The sequence below is a fragment of the Barbus barbus genome, assembly GCF_936440315.1.
Source record: "Barbus barbus genome assembly, chromosome: 22".
Taxonomy (NCBI): domain Eukaryota; kingdom Metazoa; phylum Chordata; class Actinopteri; order Cypriniformes; family Cyprinidae; genus Barbus; species Barbus barbus.
The window spans coordinates 16,686,060-16,695,715 of NC_136750.1; positions in this window are offsets into that span (position 1 = coordinate 16,686,060).

Here is a 9,656-nt window from a genome sequence, read left to right on the forward strand (position 1 = left end):
GAGAAAGATGTGTGTGTGTGTGTGTGTGTGTGTGTGTGTGTGAGAGAGAGATCGTGAGAGGAAAGGAGGGAGGGAGGGAGGGAGGGAGGGAAAAGAGAAAGGACAGGGAGAGAGAGAGATAGGGAGCGAAGGGAAACAGACAGAGATAAAGAGATATTGAGGGAGGGTGTGAGTGAGGGGGAAAGATAGCAGGAAGTTGAGAGAGCGAGAGAGGAGAGAAAATAGAAAGAGTGCAAGGGAAGAAACAAAGAGATAAGACGTAAAAGACAAAGAATCCACATGGAAGAAGAAACGGCCAGGGACGTGTACATAAAACAACACAGAGCTGCCCGCCTGTGGGGAAAACGAAGAGGGGGAGACAACAAAAGTTAGGGGAAAGAAAGAATATACGCTGGCTGGAATACCCATCCAGGCCCATGGGTTTTCCCCCCTCCTTTTTTATAAAAAAGAGAAATGGCTTGAAACCTGTCCTAACCTCATTTGCCCAGAAGTATCAGACTTGTGTGAACCAGTCCTCCTAACACACACACTCACTCACTCACTCACACACACACACACACACACGAAGGAAAGAACACTTGATGAATAATGAACGCCTACTAGTTTCTTCTGCATGTGTGTCTGCGTTTGCTTCTCCACAGGTTCGTGTAGCTGTGCTTTAGAGGGGAGTGTGGTTTGGGAATCCATCTACAGGTTTAACCGACAAGTGTGTGTGTGTGTGTGTGTGAGAGAGAGAGTGTGCGCACATCACATGACACTTTTTTTTACGGTTTGTGTATTTCTCCTACATCTGAACAGAAGCAATAGGGAACTTTTGTCTGTATTGTTTTCTGCGGCAATGTGAATGTATGATACTGAGGGAAGTGGGCTTGAACCGGTTGGGTTAGTGGCTGAGATCTGACTGGGATGTATGAGCATGTGGTCGTTTTCATTTCTCAAAAGCCTCAGTGCTAATGTGACCTGAACAGAGACTTATACATTAGCCCACCGCAGGTGATACGAGGGGAAATATGAAACCCTCCACCTGTACATACTGACACCTTCTAACTCCATTATTAGTCCATTATAAAGGCGAAAGGGTGTAGCACAAACACAGTGGTCAAGGCTTTCAAATACAAGAAATGTAAAAAGAGAGTGGGGTAAGCTGTGCCACTTTTTACTTCAGTTATCTTCTAGACGAGGAAAAATTACCATTAATTCACCTAATATATATATATTTTTTCAGGGTGTCTGTTTTCAGTTGAAATTAGAAGACTATAAAATTTGACCTTAGAAATTTTTACTTCAGTGTGGTCTGGGGTAAATTGTGCCATGTCAAGGGTTAAGTTAAATAATCAAAGTCTATGTGAAAGATTTACATAAAAAGAAAAAAAGAAAAAAAAAGAAAAATTATTTACAAATGTACAACACCTGACCATTCCAATCCAAAGTGTTATTTTGCTGCCCATTATTCACAGTCTTTAAACCAGACAGGATAAGGGTTAACATACAGAATATTTGAATTCATAACAGTATTTTAAATATGAATAATATTTATATAGTTTTTTCCCCTGCATTTGGAGACAAAACTCACAATTAGTTAAATCACTGACACAGCGTATGCTAAAGCATCTGGCACATTTTACCCCACAGTAAAATTTCAAGATGAAAAAAAATGACATGATTTTATACAATAGAAACTCACCAACATGATGTGGGTACTGACATTAATTACTTCTATATAAATGTTCTATGTGTCCTCTCTGTTTTAAAATGCATTTTGCTAATTATTATGCAGCTTTCATGACACCATTTTAAATGAGAGAATGTGGGATAATTTGTACTTAGAAAAAAGAAAAAGAAAAAAAAAAAACTGTAATCACACAGCAGGACCATTACAAAAAGTTAAAATAAAATAAAATAAAAATAAATAGATAAAAGGCGGCAAATATAAATATATATTGACTACAGTTATATGGTCTAAAATTATACAAGATGATAGGGGAAACCCTTAAACAGTCGCATACATTTGAACACATACTTATATTAATGAAAATGGGCTCATGGACACATTTTGTTTCAACTACCCATATACATTACAGTTTTTTGTTTTTTTTTGGAAATAAATTAATTTTATTCAGCAAAAAATGCATTATATTGATCAGGAGTGACAGCAAGGAATATAATGTCACAAATGTTTTCTATTTCAAATAAATGCTGTTCTTTTGAACTTTATATTCATAATTCCATCAAAAATGATGCATCATAGTTTCAACAAAACATATTCACCAAATCAACATATTCAAATGATTTCTGAACGATCATGTGACACTGAAGACTGGACTAATGGCTGCTGAAAATTCAGCTTTGCCATCACAGAAACTGAAACTTGTTGTAATATTTCACAATATTACTGGTTTTACTGTTTTGATCAAACAAATGCAGCCTTGGTGAGCATAAGACACTTCTTTCAAAAAATATTTAAATGGTAGTGTACATTTTTAGACCTAGATAACATTTTTACTTTGACAAACTATTTTATCTGCCATGTAGATAATTTATTTTGACATAACCCCCAGTAAAAATAAAAGTATTACTTTCTAAATGTTTGCTTTCTAAATATAAGGTGACATTACCTTATGCTTAGTCTCCATGATAAACAATCTTTTCAGAAGCCTTTAATATAGGCAGAACCACACAAACATGAATTAGCACAAAAAGCCAGATCTTCAGTCATTCAGGCAACAAGATCATGACTCCTTGCTGCCGTGAGATTGGGTTTAGCAGAGCTCTTGAGAGGCGTCAAAGCACGTAAAGCCAGCCTTCAGCTTTAACAACCCCCCCCATCCGAGCCCAGAACACACACTGCCACTTATTAACCACTGAAACTCAATGGACATAACCTTTGACCCCAAGCCAGACATTACTGCCAGCAGTTAGTTCCTTTCTAAATTAACTTCTAAATCATTTGTCCACTTCTGTGAGAACATGTTATGAAGACAGACAGCGGGAGCGAGTTTATCCAAACACTTCACGTGTCAATTCCATCCCGAATGTCTTCATCTCAGTCACGCAAAGTTGCATCTCGGCCCTGATGATCCTGCGCTCTTGATTTCAATGTTTGTGTATTTTGGTTGCAGCCCATCCGAGAGAAAATCACACTCAAATACACGAGCGCACACACAAACACAGAAGATGCAAAGAAGAGAGACTCTCCAAATCCTGAATAAAAGATTACCCCCCTCATTCAGCATGGGGGTTACAGATAAAATGTTGGACAGAATATTGGGCAAGAAATGTTTCTGCCGAGAGAACCGAGAGGAAATAGAGTGAATAGAAAAGAGAAAGACAGTTGAGGGAGGAGAGCATTCAGCACAGGATATAAAAGGAACAGAGAGAGAGAAAAGAAAGAGGAGAGTGGGGGAGAGAGAGAGCGAGAGAGAGAAGAGAAAGAGAGAGATCAAGGGGGAGGGAGGGTGAGCGAGAGAGAAAGAAACAGAAAGAGGAAAGGGAGAGAGGACAGTGAGAGAAAGACAGAAGAGAAGGGGGAAGGGAGGGAGACAGAAAGAAAGAGTCACACAAGAGACTCAAAAACCACAGAAAAAAAAAAAAAAAAAAAAAAAAGCAGCAACGTCTGGCTTCGGCTCCATGAAGATAGACAAATATGAATGTAAATAGGAGGCTATATTGTATGCATCTGAATGAGGCGGCAGTCCACACCCTGCAAAACTCAGCTGCGAAGGCACAAGTTCATTGTGTCGGGCCTAGAACCATTCAGGAGCACCACTCCTCTTCTGCATGCGCGCGTCTCCCTGCGGTACGAGGTTGGGAGGTCAAAGCCTCGTCTGACTCCCGCCGCTGCCTTCAAGAGAACAGTTGCCTCCCGCCTCCTGTGCCGTTTCATCTCATAATCCTGCTAATGGTAGTTAAATGGGGCGACGGCACGAGTCTGGCCGCCTAGTTTGACGTCCAATTGCAACGTTCATCTACACCGGAGCCTGCGCTCAAATGAAGAGGCCTGTAAATACTAGCAGGTCTGACGCCTGACAGCAGGCAAAGTATCATTTGCAGGGTCTCATAAATAGCACAGAAGCAGCGTCCGTCCTTCTGCAGGCTCGTGCTCTTTTGTATTTCTCCTCACCTCACGGTAACAAATTTCAACCTGAATTACTTTTTCTTTCTCCCAAGTTTCATTCTTTTAAATCAAAACCCCTTTGTCTTTCTCTTCTTTTGTACCTACTTCTTGTTTCCATGGTTACCCCTCTCTCTGCGCTGTACACTATCTATCTCTCCCTCAGTTTCCCTCTCTGTCTCTCTCACTCTGTTCTTATCTTTCTCATTTTGCTTTCATCTCTGCCTCCCTTCCTCCTGCTTTATCCCACACCCTCCTCACTCCGGCTTTTATCTCTTTTCACTTTCATCTGTCTTTCACCTTTCTTTCCCCTTCAAGCCTGCCATTCCATCATGCTGTTTTTTTTTCTTCAGTTTCTTACTTAAGGAGAGCGAGGGAGCGAGAGAAAAGTTTCATCTGTTGCCCTATCAATTCTGTATTTTTAATCACTTTCCATTCGTCCAATCCCCTGTTCCGTTTCCACTGGCACAATCTCTCATTTACATGTGTGCTAGACGGAGTGGTCAGTTCTTCAGCGCTCATCCCTGGGCTGCTTCTCTGGTCTAGCGTGAAAACCTGATATTGTGTGTCCTCATCTCACTGCGACTACTTCAGCACGGTGTAGATGGATATGTGATGTGTTCATGATTAAAGTCAAAGTGAACTGTCGTTTGCAAACCATTTCACTTCCACAATGCGATGCGTTTCTAAGTGAAACTGGCTGTTTAATGAGAAAATATATAGGATGGAACATTGGAAATTGACTGGGGTGTGAAAATTGGACATTAGCTATTTGGATATTGGTTAACATTATCCAATAACACGTTGCCTAAGTAATATTAGTGGCAACGGAAAGTTATTTCAGAGGAAGAGCAAGTTATTTAAAGCTGAACAATGTTTTTAAAAATTGGAATAATGTGGACTGATTAATCATTCACAATAAGATCAGGAAAGTGCAACAGGAAAGTAAACAGGGTACGCTTACATAAGAGCAGGGTAAAAATATATAAAAACATAATTTTGAACCACCTTGATTTGCAGAATCCCAAGAATGACCTTCTACTCTAGAGCCTTGTGTCTGATTCACAAACAAATGACACTTATGAGCCAGTTCTTTTTAGTGAATCAAGAGCACAGAGCAAACAGTGTAGTATAATTCACAAACAAAAGACTCTTTTAAACTGGTTCTTTTTAGTGAGACTTAAACAAAGTGCAACCAGTCTAGTCCAATTCTTGAACAAAAGACTCTTTTAAACCAGTTCTTATTACTGAATTACAAAAACATACATGTAGTCAGTGTCAGATTCCCGAGCAAATGACTCTTATGAGCCAGTCCTTTTAACGAATCATTAGAAAAAAATGAACAAATTACTTTTTAACCAGTTCTTTTTACTGAATCAAACAACATCCAACGCAGTCAGGGTCAGATTCTTGATTTTTTTTTACGATTCACAGTACTTTTACAGAATCATTTAAAAAAAAAAAAAAAAAAAAAAAAAAAAAAAAAAAAAATCACTTGTGTACTTTTTTTTTTTCATGAATCAAGAAACTGTCAGATTTACGCACAAATGAGTCTTATGATCTGGTCCTTTTAATGACTCATTGAAAAAGACCTTCTAGTTTATAACCGAAGTTGAGTTTATCATTTTATTATAATTTTACACAATGTGAGAGTCCGAAATTTTTGTATGTGTTTTTTAATTTTTTTTCGTATTCGTCATCCTTTCCTATCAAAATGCTTGCTACGGATGCGAAAACGCAGAAAATCGAACCTGGTCTGAATTTTTTTAATGATGGATGAAAGTTTCAGAGGCAGTGTGTAAACGTGATTGACAACGTGAGGTCGTATTTATTTTTTAACGTGTGAATATTTCGGATTCAGTGTGCAAAGACCAGTTAACAGTTTCACACAAGATATACAATTTGTTTGTTGTTTACATTGGTATTCAGTTCACAGACCTTTTGGTGTTGTTTATTATATGGATTGTTATATCTGTTACATAATATTTTTGTATTGGACTAATTAGGTTACCTGTGTTACAATTTACAGCATAACTGACAGTGAATTTCTATAGACATTGATTAAAATATGCCCAAATGAATTAGAATTGAATTTACTCAGCCTTCATTTTGATTTTAAGTTTACTTAAATCACAAAGAGTCAAATTTTCTATGCTTTACCCCCTCTAAGGTTCCCTCATATCCCTTTTTTATGGTTCACTATAGTGAAAAAGGTGCTATGTGGCAGGCCTGTCAGCTCAGGGCTGTGATGAAGATGTCCTTGTGAGACCTAGACACCTCCTATGTGGAGATAACAGTCCTCTACACAACTACAGCAGAGATGTATATCAATATATTACAACCTCGACAACACTGAAAACCATTAAGACACAATATACCCCTGTACTTATGTAGGATTATTCAAAACGAGACAAGTTTGCATGCATAGAAAGACACCTGAGGGTGTTTCATTAGGGCTAAACCGAATGCTTTATGTAAGTCTGTGCACAAAACGCACTAAGAAAAAGTCCCCGGCACAGTCTGGTTGAGACTGACTGCAGTAGGAGGAAGTGTTGTGCTTGAGATCTGACTGAAACTAACCTCCCTCCCCTGCTCCTTCCCTTTCCCCTTTAAGTACCACAACTATTCAGAAAAGAGAATAAAGAAAACCTGAATAGAGGAAGAGAAGAAATAGAGGTCCCAAAGTGCTAAAGAAAAGCGAGGAAAAAAAAAACAAACAATGAAAAGAGAAACAGGAATGAAAAGCAGCCAGAGAGAAAGAAAGAGGGACAGCGAGAGGGAGGGGGAGACAGAGAAAAAGAAGCAGAGCAAAGGCTAGCGCTGTTTGAGAGAGCGAGAGAGAGAAGCGAGAGTGAGAGAAAAAAAAAAGTCTTTTTTTTTTTTTAAAGAGATGGATTTAATGGCATAAAATTAATAGCACAAGAAAACCTTAACCAGCCTACATACTGATGAGGGCAGAAATGCACTGAGCTATAAAGTCTATCTCAACTACACAGCTGTCACAAATTTCATCATACTCTTGACAGATAAATCTGTGCCAAGTAACAAGGAGGAGGGTTTTAATTTGAACAACAAAAATCAATTTTAAACCATTTTTAAGTCTTCTGCATTAAATCTGTAGATGGAAGATGCCCTCCTTAAAAACAATATGCATTTAATTTAATTTTTAACATATTTACACACACATACATACATATATATATATATATATATATATATATAGAATGTGCAGGATGATAGATAGATAGATCGATAGATCGATAGATAGATAGATAGATAGATAGATAGATAGATAGATAGATAGATAGCTGTGTCTTTGAGTGTGCTAATAGCCTACATCTAAAAAAAAACTAAAGAAAATACAATAATAAAAGTTCCAAGCCTTTGTATAGTAAGGTAACATTTGTCCAAGCTTGCTAGTAAAGCTTGTCAACCATATAGTTCCTTTTCTCCTGCCAGCAGACATAATCATGATAAACAATTTGACACTGGATATCGAAGATGCAATCTGTAATAGAAAACAATGACCTTCCATCTGCACTCCCGCTATACTGCATGCGACTACCAATAACAGATGTTGGGAGATAGAGAGTGAAGGAGCATTGTACAGTGTGCAGAGGACTACCTGTTTAAGACAAGCACAGCAGGCCTGTTATCCCCCATATGATCTCACATAACATAACCTAATAAATTATGGACTACACAAGATCTCACTGTGTTATGTGTACGCTGTGGTGCAGGTGATTCTGATATGTGGAGGTGGGCTCTAAGGAACCACCCAGAATACTCTAGCAAAGCCATATCAACCACCCATGATACCCTAGCAAACGTGCAGCCACATGCTAAATCCACTGAGAACACTTTAGCTATTGCATGACAATGTCCTAGCAACCAAGCACAACACCTTAGCTTCATGGCGATGAGCTGTGCATATGCAAAAGCAGCTCATTTTTCCCCAAAAGAATCTCGAAGCCATATCCTTGTACTTTACACACTTTCCAAAATCACAATTTGGCAACTTGTGTATCATGTAGAATTCTGGGTTTCCCACTTTGCTTGGTCATTCATGTGTCCTCGGAACTCATAATTACGATATTTCCATCTCCACTTGAAGAGCACATTAGTCTCAAGTCATAGTTACAATTTGACCTGTCAAGTCACAGCAATTTGTGTCTGTGATAATTCCAGTAGCCTGTGAGTTACAGAGTTGGGAAAAGCCTTGATCTTTCAACATGGCATAAAAGAGTTGAACACTTTAGCTATTGCATTGCAATGTCCTGCATGGCAACCACACAGCTCATATGTTTTATCTGAAAAAATTGAAAAGCTAAATACAAAAAGTCTTAACTCGCACTTACATTTTTTCTCACCATTATGTAACTTTTTCCAAATGCTGCCTTTATGTGCATTAGAGTTATTGTAAATATGAATTGAAAATTTGGAAACTACAAATTCGTGCACACTAATATTATAACTATGAAAGGGAATGTTGGACAGTCTTGTCAAAAGATTGTATTTGTCGCTTCTCAAGTTATAATTATGTGTACGTTACGTTTGAATGCTTTGTGGTTGGAGAGAACAAAACATGGTGAATGATAATGAATTGTATCTCCAATACATGGGTCAAAGACAAATAAATAAATACAAATAATTTTTTTCCCCCTGTATATTAGAATGTGTTCTGTTTAAACAAAAAAAATATACAAATTTAATACAGGTTTATGTGTCCACGTAATGTGTTCTGTTTACCAATAGTTCATATACCAAAAAATGTCAAGTAGACTTTATTCAGAACAAGAATCATTCGATTCTTAGATTAGATCTGTTAAGCTGAATGGCGAATATTAATTCACCCCCATTTTGACATATTTTGTATAAAATACCTAAATGGTACATCTCGTCTTTGACCCACATGCTCCTTTCTCTGTGTACACATGTACTTTATGCAACATGGTTAAATATTACAGACATAGGCCTATGTATCTGACAGAAACAGCGTCAACTAACAAGGAAGCTTTACTTCGAAAATAAATAAATAATACAGGGCTCTACAGTGCGACCAAAACTACTGCGTGCGACCAGTGTTGGGGGTAACGCATTACAAGTAACGCAAGTTACGTAATAATATTACTTTTTTCAAGTAACTAGTAAAGTAACGCATTACTTTTTAATTTACAAGAAAATATCTGAGTTACTTTTTCAAAAAAGTAACGCCAGTTACTTTGTTTTCCGATTTATTGACTGACAAGTCTCCTGTCCCCATGTTGGGAGAAATTGGAAGAACAGAGGCATCGTGGGTGCTGTGTGAACATGATGTTACTGTAGTTCTAGACTAAATGTGAATGTGCATTAATTCATCTCACACGCAAAAAAACAGATTTAGTATTCATCAAAATGAATTGTGAAAAGAACATTTAATTATTGCAGGTTTGAGTTTGCATTTCACTATGTTAAATAACACATATCTATCTTCTCATTTTTATTAACCAATGTCTTTGCTGCTGACCTTAGATGATCCAGTTCAACCACACTAATAAGCAAAAAT